Source organism: Argiope bruennichi, chromosome 2, assembly GCF_947563725.1.
Source record: "Argiope bruennichi chromosome 2, qqArgBrue1.1, whole genome shotgun sequence".
NCBI lineage: Eukaryota > Metazoa > Arthropoda > Arachnida > Araneae > Araneidae > Argiope > Argiope bruennichi.
The window spans coordinates 57,251,842-57,266,456 of record NC_079152.1 but is presented as its reverse complement, the minus strand read 5'-3'; the positions used below and the strand labels follow the sequence as shown (position 1 = coordinate 57,266,456).

The window sequence follows — 14,615 nt, the reverse complement described above, 5'->3', positions numbered from 1 at the left end:
GAATTTATCAGAATTTTAATATATTTTAAGATATTTAATCATTTCTTATTTTAAGCTGCATAATTTAAAGCAGTAATTAAACATTTTGTTTTGGGTTAATAATACAGAACAAAAGTTATTTCGGTTGAATTATTTTTGCTAAAAAACTAATATTGCTAAACTTTTATTCTTCACATTTTTTTATTAATAACAATTGTATTTCAGAGCATTAAATTCTTGCATTGAGTGACTTTTGATTTTTTTTTTTTTTTTTTGAAAAATGATTGCTTATGTTCGAATAACGTTTAAATATTCATTTTTTGCAGCTGCGAACAAAAAAAAAAAAAAAACCATGCTTAGTAAATAAATATTTTATATCCTGCTTAATAACACTATTCTGTGTTAATACATTAATGTTTGCATCGCCTTTTATTTACTATGTTTTCAATCGAATTTATTTTATTTTCTTTCAGACCCTAGAGGAAAATACTTTTGGATCTGATAACGATTGAAAACACCTGCAGAAACAATGATACCCGGAAGTGAGCTGTAGCTCTTTGTAATGAGATACTAAACACATCAGAAACAAAACAGACGGTTTGTTAGAAAGCAGTAAGTAATAATTAAACTTGAATGTTTTATTTTGATACGCTTTTCATATCTTTCGAAATGGCTTACAATTTCTGTTAAAAACATTATTGATATTTTGAAATAATTTCGTAAAACCGAATATTTTATCGCAGAACTGGCAACTTAGGTAACAAAATTTACAACAAAAGAGTATAATTTATGAATATTATGTACAAAATAAAATTTTGTGATATTTTGGTGTTGGCCATCTTCTTATATTATCTAAGAATGAAAAGATAAGGATGGCGTTGGAATTTCTGTAAATAATACAGCTTCTTTATATTCTTAACATCAAAAGCAGTATAATCGAAGTTCCATTGTAGAATCTCCTTGAATGATTTTAGTATAATTTGTTCAGTAGATTTATGGTTAGATTATAATATGTTATGATTTGTTCCCCATTGAATTAATTTCCTCGCACAGTCATTATATATGTGAATAATGGATAGACTCTTCAATGAAGTTTCATGTTGAATTAAAAACTTTGTTTTGATTAAAATGGACTTTTTCATCAATATATTTTGAGTTCAAATTCAGCAATTTGAAAAAAAATTGATAATGTTTAGGTTTCAATAAAAAGAAAGGAAAAAAAACAACATATTTTTCTTTCGTCCACACTTGTTAGTTTCACGAATTTTACGATGCTTTTTTTCGAAGAATGAAATCTGTGGAACCATGTCCTAATTTTATAAGAAAAAAGATGGGAGAGGGATGGGTTTGTGAGAATTATTTTCTTCTGTCATTTTTATTAGAAACGAAATTGAAATAATTGTAATAATAAAATAATTATTTTAATGCTACGTATTTTTAATAATTCAGCTTCGTTTTGCTAAGATAAAACGCAAACTGTAACTTCAAAGGGTATTTAGTTGGTTTTTTTTAGAATGTTTACAATAGGCATCTTTTATGATTTATTTTTAAAATAGTTTACCTACAAAGAGAATAATGCTTTTCAGAAGCTTCTTCACTTTCTTCAAAGTTAACCAGACGCTTTTCAACCAATGTTTCAGTTTTAAGATACGAGCGTTATGTTTCGATAAGATTTAAGTTCCTTTAAGTGATTTAGGCTTTTTTTAAATTTGGAAATTCTACTAGAAAAATAGTAATTGATTGAATATGATTTTATTGATTAAATAAAATTAATGTCAAATACAAGTAGTACAAATACAAGTAGTAAAATGTCAAATACAAGTAGTACAAAAATAGAAGTAAATCATCGATATTTATATCTTATATTTCTTGAAAATAGATCTAAGAACGATTAATGAAAATCTGATATAAAAATGCAGTTACTAGTAAGAAATTCTAATTCAGTATTAAGATTCTACCTCTGTGATTATAATTATTAATGATTAAAAAAATGTGCAATTTCTAAAAAAATAATAATCTACATAAAAAATAATCTAAGTAAAAAAAAATAAATAATGAGAAACAAACGGTACTTTTTGAACAAAAAATAAATAAATAAATAAAATACCATGTACTTAATTTTTGTCAGTTTCGCTTTTTAATATGAAGCATATTTAGTAATATCCATTTAACCGTTATTATAGCATGAAATTAAATACTCTTTATCTTGAATATTAAAAGAATCAAGAAGAAAAATGTGATAGGAGATTTAATTTTACTTCTACAGGTTTTCTTATTATTCTGTTTTATATTTCTTAAATATACATTAGTCAGCTATCTTTCTCTGTAAAAATTCTAAGTAGACGATCGATTTTATATAAAATAAAATGCAAAAAATAAAAGGTGAATATCGATTTCCGTTTATTTACTATTCTATCATTCACTGGAAATGGGAGAATTTCTAAAAGTATCTTTAAAAAAAGTGTAGATACGTTTTAATGAACAATTCGTTAAATAATAGGCGAGAGTGTTAAATTATTTTCAAAGTATTGCTAGATTGTAGGTTTTGAAATTAAATGAAAAATCGATGTCAGGATTTAAATTTTTATTTATAATAGGATTTTTAGACATGCACATTTATTTTCAATATTTAAGCATTTTTTTCTTTGTTTCCTAACATATTCGAAACATCCGCCTCTAATAGATTTGATACACAAAAGAAGTGACCACGCAAGCTCTAGGGCTTTTCTAATCGAATCCACAATTCGATTTTCGTTTCAATTCGGTTGAACTCAAAATATTTCCGACATTACGATGCAAATCTGAAACCGACAAAATTTTAAAAATGTAATCCGAAATCTAGTCCACTTTATATTTCAACATAATTTGCTTGTGAATGAAGGAAAAGACATAACAATGAAGTCGAGTAAAAATTGATGCCATCTTTGATTTATTGTATTAACGGATTTGAGCAATTTGTTGCCCCTGCCAATTCACATTATGAAAATGCTTCTTTTAAAAAATTCAAACGATTTATTAAAAGTCATTTTTTTATTTTAATAACTTTGTCATGCGTGTAAATTATTATTTATTTTAATTTAAGAGTGAGCGGCATTCACATATCGACAATATTTTTCCATATAATTGTATATATTTAATTAATATTATGTTATATTTTATAATTCATAGAATTCATATTGTTTTACAAACATTTAGCATCTAGGCTAATAGCATTTTTAAAATGACCTACCTGGCGACCCTTGGAAATTACGTAGCCTGCTTTGCTGGAAATTTGCCCCTAATTGAGAAACTCTTTCGTATGTTCTACTTCCAACTTTTTTCAACGATTTTTCGATTTTTCTGAAATCAATGTATGTACTTTTATTTAAATTGTCGGTCTGTCTCGATTCAAATATGCAAGAAATATGACCATTAATCTGGATTCATAATTAAAAAAAATCTTTCGGAAAAAAAAACAGTATCGAATCGAAGATATTTAAATATTGCGAATTTTCTAAGTAAAAGTGCGCAACTAAATAAGTTTTCCAAGTGATATTTCTTATTTATATATTGAAAATAGGATTAATATCAAATGAAAAGAGGAAATAACCTTTCAAAATGGATTTTTTTTGGAAAACCAATTTCGCAAGTTTATTGTGTCTAAACTCTGAAAATTAATTATTTTCCTCCGGCGTTTCAACAAAAAAGTGAATGCGGCCTTGTTCAGGAGGAAAAGGTAGCTAAATAAATATTCGACGAGTTGCCAACTTCCAGCTGCTTCTTTTTCAATACGGATTCAAATTTGTTATAACAGTGGATCGGATATCGGAACAGTGGATATTTACATTTATTGTCATCATATAATATGACGGATTTGCCAAATCATATCACACTATTAATGTTATCGTTGAGATTAGAAATGCCTTCTCTGAATACTTTCTGATATTGTCATCTGGGAGACTGATGTGATATTAATTATGAATTTTATTCTTCAATATATTAAATCTAAAAAAACCCCTTTTATTTCGTCATTTGAAAAGTATGCTGAAGTAAGACCGTAAAAAAATTGCAAAAATTAAACAGTTCATGGACATAATGGCTTTTCAAAATGGGAACAATGCACGTAAACATTGCAATCATTCTTAAAAAAGCAATCAATATAAAAAAATGAGTCAAATAAATAGAAACATGATATCGTATACAAGAAGTATCTTATACAATCCAATACTCAACTCAAAATGAGGTGAAAATATGCAATCGAAAACCAACATTTCTTTATAGATTTCGTGTTCACAATTGTAAATCATATTTAAAAACGTATAATTTTATAGATAAAATAAAATCAATACCATAATGTCGCATTTTACTTAGTTGTTTTTATAATTCTTTTAAGTACCTAGTACCAAAGAGCAATTTAGCAATTATTCCACTGTATTAAGTGCTAACTTTTATAAAATGCAGTATTAGAATTTAATTAACTTATGTAAATAAAAAATAGCATTTTAGAAATGGTTTCTCTTCTGTTTCATGGTCCATAAGATGATATTAAACGGTTCTAGACTTATTGGCTATTAATTGTATGTCAGTGTTTCACGCTTTAAGAAATGAAAATTAATTTTATTTTTATAAAAGAAAGGTTTTAACATATGACTTGCAATTTACTAAAGAAGAACAGTATTTTGAATTCAATTACATACGATCCAATTATTTTAGATAAGCAAATAAGCTCTGCAATTTAAAGCAAATAACACTGAAGTGCAATTAAATATAAAAAATATTTAATATAATAAATATTTACCATCACAGTAATTTTCATTTCTTTTGCTTTAAAAAATTAAGATTTTTATGTTACGTTATTCTGGCTATCAGTATGTAGTGGTTTATATTTTGTTTTATTTGATGGGTATTTGTATTATTTATTATTTTAAATTACATACAAGTTTAAATGTGGCTTTTAAACCTTATAGAAAACAGTCTGTTGATAATCATCATTTGGGAATAGAATATATTAAGAAATTGTTTATGTGAGAATTCCCTCACGATGCATAGTTTTTAAAGTAATAATTTTTGTACCATACAGTGCATCTAAAAACAAAAATCACAAAAGGCTGAGCACTTTCCATTTGGAAATACTAAATTATAAATTACTTCTCTAATGAATCTTTTCATTCCTTTAGGAAAATCTTATAATCCTCTTCGAAAGGAAAGTTTTAAAACTTTTAACGTTTCTTGATTAAATTTCTGCATCGCATCTGATATGGTTGCTATAGCAATAAATTTTATAAAAATGTCAAGCTCTTTTCATTGCAAGTTACGTTAATGGCTTCAATACTAGCGCTTTTACTACTGCTCCAAACTCGTTTCTGATAGTTTATTAAGGTTACGATGTTCTAATGAGAATTTTCACTTTGCTTTTAATCTTTTCTTTAATTTGTGTTTCAATAATAGTAGAAGTCTAGAGTTTATTGGAATCAGGCTCGATGCCAATAATCGAAAATGCGGATTGACGAAAAGAAAATGTTATTTCTTAGAATTTTAAAGCATTAATAATTATAAATATTATTATTATATGCCTGCTCAGGTGTCGTTCTCATAATCTGACTGTGGCTCAAAATTACGAAGTCCGTCCCAAAATAGCCATTGTGTTGCTTTAAAAACGGGACGCTAATATAACTAAACCAAACCAAAGCAGGGCTTGCGGGCAGCCCAGGCGGTAAGCTTTATATCAACATTCAGGAAACCAAACTTCGGTTCTGTTTTGCATTTTTTCCCTTTATTTTCTTTCAAAATTATTTCAAATTAATTTACTTTTTTACAAATAGTTTTAATTAATATATTTTTTATTTTTTAAACAAAAATAATTGTTTATTCTCCTGATACTTGAATTATGACTCAATTTTTTTTAAAGAAAAATAATTATAAATTTATATGCGCATTCACAAAATATATTCAAAATTGCATAAATTAAATTAACAATTTAAAGATGGGTTTAACTAATATGTTATTCGTTTTTGTATGCAAGAATAAATGATTTGTCTCTTAGTATTTGAATTATAATTTAATTTTTAAAAAGAAAAATAACTATAAATATAAATGTATTGTTCAAAAAATTATACAAATTATTTAACTTGAATTAATAATTTATAGATAATTTCAATTAATATAATACTAACTTTTAATTTAAAAATTATGTTCATTCAAACGGTTTTTGAATTATAATTTAATTTTCAAATATTAATATAATCTTAACATGAAAAATAATTTAAATAACTGTTATCATCTTAAAATCATTAAAAGTTTAAAATGTTTGTATTTTGCTTAATTTATGTATAATGGTACATGTTCAGTCTTTTTCATTTTTTTCCTTCCCTAAATGAAGTCTTAAATAAAATTACTCATATCTGCTTCCATATTTATATATTTTATATTTAATTTTTATCATGGATAAATAACCATGACTAGCATCTCTTCTAAGAAAGTATTTTACAATTTCTTACGTAATAAAAAAATACCGTGGAAATAATTTTTTTCTTGAATATGTCCAAAAGAAATCGAAACAAATGCCGTTAGAAAGAATTTAGTTCTTAATCTTTTATTTAGTTCGTATTGGAAAACGATTTCCTGCATTGCTGAATGCCACTCTGTATAAATATTATTGCTCTTGCTCAAATATTTTGAATTTCAAGTCTTCCGGTAAAAGTATCCCCCCCCCATATCTTAGGTATATCTGAAACACGTGCCGTGGAGTCCGGTTTCCGTGCCGCTCAACCATTAGATACTCCGTGGCCACTCTTACGACGTCTGTTTCTCCAACATTGATTTCCTTTCAATTCCGAGAAGTATTTGAGTTATATTGACCCATCTCAGTTCATTCTGTTTGCCCTGAAGATCGGACATATCGATCGTGCATTGTGATCAATGGTTTTACTGACCTTTTCCTTTTTATTGTTTCCCGTCGTGTGTTATTGACATTGTAGTATTTGATTAAATTTCGGAATCCCATAAAGAGGCCTTGTTTGGAATAAAATAATATGATTTGGGTCCTTTTTTTGGAGAAATGTTCATTCATAAATATGCCCGAGGAATTAAATTTCATTAAATGCGACGGAAATCGTTAATGAAAGAACGAAGGTCAAATTATTTTTCGAAATGTATTCATATGTATTTCCACTGGTATTTTTTCTGGAGCTACAATGGCCTGCAGGTTCACATTCGGATTTGGAATTTGAAATTTCAAGTGATGGCAGATTTCGGTCTCTGCATCGGAACCGGAGGGTTTCAGGTTCGAGACCAGATTGACCAAAGAATCGTCATGTTAGCGGGTCTGGTGCACGTTAAATCCATCTGGATCAAACTTCGAAATTCATTCAAGAAATTCAATATGGCTTGAGCATCGTCATTGAGTTGAATTTTGGTTCTTATCTTCTTGAGTTGAGGAAAGAAACTGATGTATTCTTTTTTTGTAAATTAGTTAAGAAATAAATTAATTAAATCTTAGTAGACAGTTTATATATACGTATGTACAACTATTTATGAGTTCTGTTAACCTATTTTAAAGATATGCTTATCCCTCTATTATTATTTGTTAAACATTCATTTTCACTGAAGCTATTTTATAAACATGAATACTGAAAGTCAAAATTCTGCTTAGTTATGACAGTTTAATTAAACCGGGAATGTTGAAACCTAATTACTTATGTTCATTGAATATCTATAAATTAATGTATAACTTTCTTAGATCAAGTAACTTTCAAATATTCTGTGCAATTGAACGGCTTCCGTTATCAAAGGTTGGGATAGGAAGAGAAATTCGCTCCAATAAAATCATTGTGTAACTTAAGTGAATAAAATTTTAAATTTTGAATAAAAATAACTCTCGATTTTATACAAAAAAAAATAAAGTAAAAGTTTTAATTTTGGAATAAATAAATATTCTTGCGGGAAAGGTGGAATTAAGGGTGCTATGATGTAAAACATTTTTATTTTATTTTATGAGATTTTTATTAATAATTACATTAAGATTATTGATTATTAATGGATTATTAATAAACAAGTCATTTTTTAATCATATGAAAAAGTAAAAGAATTTGAGACACTAATTTAAATAATTTTAGCATGATAATGTTTTGGGATAAATTAATCTGTTTTATTTTTATTTGGTTTAATTGCATTGCTCAAGGAATTTCATCACAAAACTCCTTGAACAATGCAATGAATGAAAAATCAATAAGTACATCCAATACTACTATAAAAAAATAGCTGCATTTAAAAATATAAAAAAAGTTTTACTTTGCGAACTTCAAATTTTTTTTCATCATTGCTTACGTTTCAAATTAAAGCTTAAATGTAGCACTTGCAAGTAGGATTCATTTCTTTAGAATATTGAAAATTATTGTTATAAAATATGTGAATTTTTTAAAATAAAAATATAGAAAAAATTGTACAACAATTGTCTCTTGATTTTTAATTAATTAAAATTTTAATTAAATTATCAATATCCTTTTAAATCATATTAAATAAATAAAATCATATTATATCAATAAAATTGTAATTAAAATGCGCACATTCCCTTCCTTCAAAGTATGTTGCTCTGAATTCCAATAAGGACATTGTTTAGCATTTCGTTTTGTGCGTATGATTTTGGCATCATGCAATTTACAGAAAGAAAATTAGCTCAAAAGTATTATGTAAAAAATGTTTGTTATGTTTGTCTAATTGTTTACCATGTTTTTCTGCAACTTAATTATTAAGATCAGCACACTGTTCCTTATTTGCCTTTTTATGAAGTGGTCGGGCGAAACCTGCCTTTTTTAAGAGCTTAATGTACTGACCACAAATAAAAAGCGCCGAAAATGGAACGTAAGTGTAAGTTAAAAATTCTCTATTGTTGAATTTCCCAAGAAAACTTGTCTATTATTTTTGAATTGTTATGATTTGATAATTAATAGCTAAAAATAATCCTTTTAGTTCATGGATGTAATATTCATAAAAATTCTTTCTGAAAACTTTTTTTAAAAATTTTTCTCAAATATTAGAATATTTTAGTGTTTTTCAGAGTAAGTTCATTAATTATGAGAAGAATTTTAGGTATTTTTGAAGGTATTTAGTTATTTGATAGAAAATATTATTAGGTATTTTTCACATTCTTTTTATTAATTAAACTGCACCTTAAGTATTTTAAAGATATTGTTTATTAATGAGAAAAATTTCGAATTCTTTTTATTATATTCACAAAATGCAGATTTATTTTTATTCTGGAATGATGCTTTTAGAATCGACTTAAGATTTCATTTTTAAAATAAGATTTCATATTTCATTTTTAATATGGACCAGCGTGCATTTTAAAATTAATTTGTATAAAATAAAATAAAATAAAATAAAGTTAATTATTATTTTTTCTGTTTTCCAATAAAACTTCGATTTTCGTGGCATATACAATTTTCTTCGACTTGAAAACCTTTTTCTATGTAGCTTGTTTATTTCTAAAATATAATCTCGAGCATTAAAAGTTCGTGAAATCATTAGTTACAATTGATATTCAGTTTGTAAAAAAATGTTACAATTGCTATTTAGTTTGTAACATTAATTCTTATTTTAGTTTGAAAACAATGTTATGTTAATCATCAAATGATGTAACTCTTCCATTTCCGAGTAGAGCCTCTTTATGTGAAATATCGGCTGCGTAGGATTCGTGGGAAAATCGCAGCTTTGGAATCAAAGGGGGCGGTAGTTCGAAACCCGATTTCCATGGAAATTCCATCGTATATATGGATCTCTGCATGCAAAACTGCCGGGAAAAACATACCTCCAGCTGCTATGATGCAGAAGTTTAGCCTGAGAGGTGACCACTCAGGTGTCATTTTCGTTGTCTGACTACGGATCAATATTACGGAATTCCTTAATATTCGGCCCAAAATAGTTCCTTTGTCTTGCTTCAAAAAGGTGCGTTAATCTAACTAAACTAAATTATTTGAAATGTCTTGTCAGATCTGAATGTTATTGAATTTTAGGAAGAAATATTATTATGAGAAATATTGAGTGATCATCGTTAATATTTTGAAAGAATATTTGTGGGCAGAAAATTTCTATATTGATATTTGTCCATACTTAAAAAACAAACAAACGTGTACCATTTTTTAAAAATAAAAAAAACCCCCAACAGCCAGTTATTTTTAAATTAAATCAAACAACCACTTTCACAAATAGAAACAGGAAGTTATAAACCAATAAAGTTTTGTAAAACGAACGGGAAAAAAAATCACTTTCGCTCAAAAACTGCTCTTATTTCCTGGAACTCAAAACATTAAGTCGTGCTTTTCTAGTTGACTATCATAATTAAATGCAATACGCAGAAGTTAATTAATGTGAGGTCATGTACTACAATAAATATTTTTTATTGCTTCATCAAAACAGACTTCCTCTTCTTTCATTAATTTCCTTCGAAATCTGCCTTTGCCGAAAAGACACCACCAGCGTTTTATTTTTGGTTTTTGATATTAAAAAGCATAACCCATTGCAAGGATCCTTTATTTGAGCAACTGTCGACGGTTGCGGGATTTCCGCCGGCCCGAGGTTGATTTAGTGTCCATTGTCGCGCAACAACCATTGCAAAAGTCCTTAAATGCAGGTCGATTGTTTCGAGTCCACATTTTATGTCTTCGTGCATGTTGATGCATAGGAATGGGATTTTAAGCTTCAATATAGGAATGCCGGTTCCGTAACGCAACAACCTCGTCTTCCGTCACTTCCCTTTTGGAGGCACAGGCACATAAAAATGCATATAAAAAAGGTTAAATAAAGTAGATAGCATTTAGTGACATGGTCAGTGGAATGTAAATAATTCGTCAGCTTTTAAAATCTTTTTTTTAAAATCAGAAATGCTAGTTGATGAGATGTGTGTGGAATATGCAAATATGTTGGTTCATTATTGAATAATGCAATACTAAATTTTTAAAGGTGGGAGAAACTTACAAATCACCTGTATTCAATTGTTTAAATTTATTATTTCTGCCATAACATCACAAAAAAAATGAAGAGTTATTTTTTTGCTTCAGGCTATATGAATGAAATTGGGATTTGCTCGTAGAATTTTAAAGTTTACTTGCTCTTTTTGTTTTTGCTATGATTTAATTAAATTTATTATGGCCCATTGTTGTGTGATTTCGTATTCATAGTGTATATGAAAAGATAGAATTATCCAAAAATAAGCAAGGTTAGAGGAGATTTACTTTCGGGAAGATGCAAGTGATATCAGAGGTCAATGCAAAGAGGTTTTAAATCCCAGGTAAAACGGTATTAAGCCTCCCTCCCCTAAATTTGGATATCTGTTAAAATAATAATAGACATTTTCAGAAAAAGGATGTTTTGATGGATAGTAATTTATTAAAATAATAATCTGTTTTTACATCCTACATTGCAATCTTTTTTCGCAATTATTTAATTGTTTTTTGCATTCAGTGTATTTTTCTGGAAAGTAAAAAAAAAACAAAAAAACATTAATAGCATAATGATTTTCATTTTTTTAATAAACTTTATTTGAAATTTGAATGAAATAGAATTATTGAGAAGATTTAAGATTCATATCTTTATAAAAAATATTTTTTATTACAACCAAAACTGACATAAGGTTTTATCAAACAATTGACTCTTTTAAGTGCTTGTTTCCAAAAATTATAGCAGATTTTGCTGCCATTTTCTATGTCGTTATGATTAATGAAGTTATTGTCTTAAAAAGAATAAATTTTAATTTTTTTATTTATTAAAATTTTAAATAGATAAAAGAATTTATTTTTGAAATAAAAAATAAAATTAAAACAATAAATTTAATTTAATTTCTAAATGAGATTTTGAAAAAAAATCTGGAATTATTTTATGTTTATTTTTCACATATTTTGTTCTGCTTGATGAAGTGTTTTTGATAATTAAGAATTTATTAAAATAAATGGTATTGTTTAAAAATGGAGACTAAAATTCTTATTTTAAAAATTAAGGATTTTTCTTTTTTTTGCGTTTATTGAACATTTCTTTAGTCAAATTTAATTATTTTAGTGCCGTTTCTGAAAGAATACTATTCTGAATTAAACATAAAAGAAAATGTAGAGACAAGAATGCGGAATAAATTATCGTAACAATTTTAAATGGAATGATTAAGAATAACCAACATTTTATCATGCAAAAAAGTGTTTATTCCCTTTGAAAAACATAAGAATATATTCTTGATTCACAAGATGGGTTTCATTCGTCAGCGTATTTTCATTATACAATTACTCCTTTTTTTTCTGCTTTCTATTTATAAAAACACTTTTTACATTTTTCTCTATTAACAAAATTGAAACCCATTTTTTTGTATTTAATTTTTCATACAATTATCTTTGAAGCAATGCTTAAAATGTATTGTTTATTAAACATAAATAATTTCATAGCAAAATAAATTTGCAAGAGGAAATTTTGAAAGATATTTGTAGATAGTGTTCATTACTCCAATTTTTGTAATACTACACGGTATTTCATGCATTTTCAATATAATTAAATAAGTAGATATCTTAATTCGTGATTTTTAAACATTAAATTAGGAATAAAATGATTTTTAATGTGATATATAAATATTTATATATATTTTAAAATAATATAATGCGTGCGGAAAATAATCTTATGTTACATAATACAATTTCAAAAAGTGTCTTCATTTGTGATCATCTTTGTCTTATCAACGGCTAAGAAGCTGAATTTAATCTTTATTCATTGTGAAACAGAACAAGGCCATCGGAAATGTGAGTTCGAGTTTTCATTTTGGATAAACTTTACCAGGAACATAGAAAGTAGGACAAATATTAAACATAAAATCATGTTTAATATTTAGACTATCAGTTCAGCAATCATGAACTTTCTCCGAATTCTTCTGATGTATTTTATTTTACGAACCACAGAGGAGATAATAATACTCGATTTAAAGTTTACTGAAATAGTTAATGGAATTAACATTCAACATTCATGGACTGCAATTTCTTTTATAGTTTTTTTATAAGTATATTCTTGCTCCAATTATTCTTGGCAAAGATCTTATTTCTATACACTGCATTGATTATCTTAGAGATACATATGCTCCAGATTTGCTGCCATTTTCTGAAAAAATAAAATTGTGGTATTTGACTAAAATAGCTAGTCAGAAATAACTTCAACGGGGTGATTAAAATTTTAAATTATTTTCATGAATTCAAAATATTTTAAACTTGCATAGCTGCTATTAGATATATAGAATATGAATTTTCTTATATTCTGTTAAAAATAAAGCATAGAATAAATAAAAAATAGTTTTTATGATTTAAATATATGAAGAAGATACATTTGCTTTTAGAAAAGTTAAAATGTAAGTAAGTTTAAATTTAATTAATAAAATGCTGCATCTTGAGTTTTAATAATTTTAAAAGAAATGTTTAAATATTTTTAGTTAGAAAATAGTTAATTAAAATTTTAAAGTCATTCTCTAATAAAGAGAAAATGTAGCATTATACAGATGTATTTTCAGCTATTCATTTTACATTAAATATAGAAAATTAAAAAACCTACAAAACGAAAAAACGATCATTTTTTTTTTAATTTTTAGCTGATGTAACTTGCTAGGTTTTTTACAGCTATTTAAGGAACCGGTTATTGGCTTAAAATTTCAATAAATGGTTTTAAGTAGTGTTTTGGAATATATTTTATTACATAAATTAGATAAAAACAAAACACAAAGCTGAAAAAAAGAACTACTTGTTACACAAATCAACGTTGAAAAAATTATCATAAAGGTTAAATAGTCTTTGCCATAATATTTTGGATGCTGATTACTTAAAAAAATAATTTTAAAAATTCTAATACTGTTTCTGTTACATATCACAGATTTAATATGAATTTTTTTGTATATTTAAGAGCAACGTAATATTATTCACATGAATTTATACATATAAAGTTGAAGTAAAATTTTTTCTAATGAAAATTTATTTAAGAAAATAAAATGTTATTTCGGATTTTCTTCCAGCTGATAAACTATCTGTTGAATATAATTACAGAGGGAGAGAAATCGTATAACTTGTCTGTTGGTGAATTTTGGACCTCCTTAACTCCTTTACCATTCATCTTTCACCTCCATCTATTTTTTTTCAATCACTATTTTTCTTTTTCAATACTGTATATGTGTATTTACTTTTGAATTTTAAATAGAAACGCTGTTTACTTTCAGTTTTTGTTATAGTTAAGAGAAATGATTTCTAAAAGATGAGATAACTCGCTGGATTGTTTTTTCTATATTTGTAGCTATTGATATAAATAAAAAACAACAAAGATATTGTTTTCAGATTTTGTGTGTATTATTTTGGCATAAAATTGGGGATCAATACAAACCTTTAGCTGTATACAGAGGTTGTTATGCGTATTTGGAATGTATTGTTGATCCGAAAACAGATTTATCCGCAAGTTCATGTAAATTATACACATTATAAATTATATACAAATTCATACATATTATTAAAATGAGAGGAATGCTTCAAATATATTAGTGACCTTTCTTAAAGTAAGGTGAAGGAAGTGGTATTGGTTTCACCTGACATCAGAAAATGGTGAAGAATGAAAAATTTGCGATCAAAATGGAAATAAATGCCTGAAAAGTTAATAAATTT

At 26.4% G+C, this 14,615-nt stretch overlaps 1 protein-coding gene across 2 annotated transcripts in view; it reads left to right on the top strand.

Moving 5' to 3' along the window:
• LOC129961857 (beta-1,4-glucuronyltransferase 1-like) overlaps window positions 1-14,615 on the top strand; it is a 125,261-nt gene that overhangs the window by 42,832 nt on the left and 67,814 nt on the right. For both annotated transcript variants that reach the window (XM_056075455.1, XM_056075454.1), the window contains exon 2: window positions 453-591. The gene's annotated coding sequence lies outside the window, so the exon portion shown is untranslated. The remainder of the gene's footprint in view (window positions 1-452; window positions 592-14,615) is intronic.